The sequence below is a fragment of the Oratosquilla oratoria genome, chromosome 15 (genome assembly GCF_046742065.1).
Source record: "Oratosquilla oratoria isolate Oo_2021 chromosome 15, ASM4674206v1, whole genome shotgun sequence".
NCBI lineage: Eukaryota > Metazoa > Arthropoda > Malacostraca > Stomatopoda > Squillidae > Oratosquilla > Oratosquilla oratoria.
Window position 1 is genome coordinate 48,057,504 of NC_134791.1, and position 2,500 is coordinate 48,060,003.

Sequence of the window (2,500 nt, forward strand, 5' to 3'; positions counted from 1 at the left end):
GATACGATAGGGTTTAGAGAATTTGGGGGAGAGCTTCGAGGTATTGTGTAGTTTAGGGTGTAAAAATGTCTCCAATTTCAAAGGTACAAGTTCTGACTGATTTGTTATGCAAACGGACCATGTCGTCCTTAATTAGATGAAGAGTATCATGTATTCTTTTGAAAAGATTATTGAAATTTACTACTTTGACTTTGACATAATCATTGAAGTTGTAAATTGGCGGTAATTCTGAAAGGTCATACGGGAACATTTTGCCCGAGTCAAAGAGGACAAAACGAGAAGATTCCGATATTGACCTGTTAATAGAATTATTTATACAAACTTGAATCATGGGGACATGTTCATCCCAAGAAAGGTGAAGATCAGAAGCAAGATATCGAAGAACATTGAGAATCTTTCTATTCTGGCGCTCAACTAAGCCATTGGGACTAGGATGATAAGCAGTGTTGTTGCATTTCTTGATTTGAAAGTAATTACAAATGTGTAAAAGAATCTCATTGTTGAATTCAGTCCCGCTGTCAGAAATAAAAGTTTTGGGTGTAGTAAAGGAGCATATGAGTTTTTCAATAAGTGTCTTTGCTACGTTTTGTGCGGTCTTGTCTGGTAGGGGGGTACAGAATCGTGACATATGGTCGACACAGACAAAGAGGCATTGGTTTCCGCTGTGTGTAAGTGGCAACTTGAGGAGATCAACAGCGACTTTGTCGAATGGTTTTCAAGGGGTAGGGTAAGTTAGAATTGGAACATGACCGCTGATATGACCTTTGTGAATCGCGCAAGGATGGCAAGCGTCAATGTGTGCGTGTATATCATTTCTCATGGTTAACCAAAAGTAGTGCAATCTGGCTTGTCTTACGCATTTCTCCTTGCCAGGATGTCCATTAATGGGAAAATCGTGTGTAAGCTATATACTTCTGGAATGAGATCCGTAGGGACCACAAGTTGAAACACTGTATGGTTCATTTTTGTTCGTTAGTGTTGTTTTGTGGTACAAAACGTCATCAACTAACGTGTAATTGTCGATATCGGAAGGATAAATTTCTGTGTCATTTGTGTCTGCAGATTCGAAGAAATATAAGATACGTTCTTAAGGACGGTCTGATCTCTGCGCTGCGGCTACGCACGCTTGTGTAAGAGTTACTGAAATAGGATTCTGAGTGATGGTCGCAGTATGATGATTAAGAGCTTCTGTAACTAAGTTCGCTTTTCCTTAAACAAAATGAAAGGTTGGCATAAACTCATGTATGATAAGGAACCAGCGGACAAGTTTTCCTGAAAGATTCTTTCCTTTGAAGAGGTGTAAGATTGGTTGATAATCTGTATATGTGTGTATTTCGTAACTATTGATGATTTCTTTGAAATGTTTGAGTGCGTATATATCTTCTATGTCTGTGACTGGATACTTTCACTCGTGTTTGTTGAATATGCGACTCGCATAGGAAATTGGTCTAAGTTTTGTGTCGTATTGTTACATGAGGACTGCGGCAAGTCCTGTGTAGGACGCATCAGTTTAGATTGTGAAGAGAAGATTGTGGTTTGGGAATACAAAGATAGTTGCCGTGGTTAAAGCTTTCTATGAGTCATTAAAGGCTTTATCTTGGTCCGGTGTCTAAATGAAGGGTGTGTCCTTAAGCAGTGAAGTTAATGGTGCTGCTATACTATCGTATCCTTGAATGTAACATTTGTAAAATCCTGGCTGACCAAGGAATGAACGTATGGTTACAGAAGTAGGACGTGGAAAAACAATGAGGGCCTTGACCTTGTCCTACGAGGTTAAAATTCCTTGTGAATTAAGGACATGCCCTAGGAAGCGCATTTCTTTCTGAAGGAAGGAACACTTTTTAAGCTTCAGTTTGAGACCTGCTTTTTCTATTTGTGAGAAGACAGTGTGTCGAGTGTGCAAATGTTTGCTAACGGATTTGGAAGTGATGACTACGTCATCGAGGTACATGAACGCTGAACGACCTAAGGGACCTGCAAGTACTGTGTTCATCAGTCGCGTGAACACTAAAAAGCTGAAATGAGATCCATTGCTTGTCGTTTGAAGTGATAATGACTTGTGGGTGTGCTAAAGGTTGTCAGATGTATGGAGCAAGGAGGATTTGGAAATATCCCGACATAAGGTGTAAGGTCGTGAACACTACGTTGTTTTCACCGACGGAGTGGAGAATGTCTTGTGATATAGGGATTGGGTGTTGGTCTGGCATGGTTAGCCTATTTAACTCTCTGGAGTCTACTGCAGTGCGGAAGGAACCATCGTCATTTGTAAAGAAAATTTGTGATCGTGAAGGAGAGTGTTGGCTTCAGCGATGTTGCCTGCGTGATGTATGTCTTGATCTCGTTTTATGTGAGGGGGACCGTGTGACCTGGGTTATCGTCTGGGTGGGTGCGATAGGTACTGACTGGCTCTGTATGTAAGTGATAGCTTTGTCTGTGTCAGAGAATTTCCTTGAGAAATCGCCGAGTGTGGTACCTGGTGTAAATTAATTGTGCTAGCTTT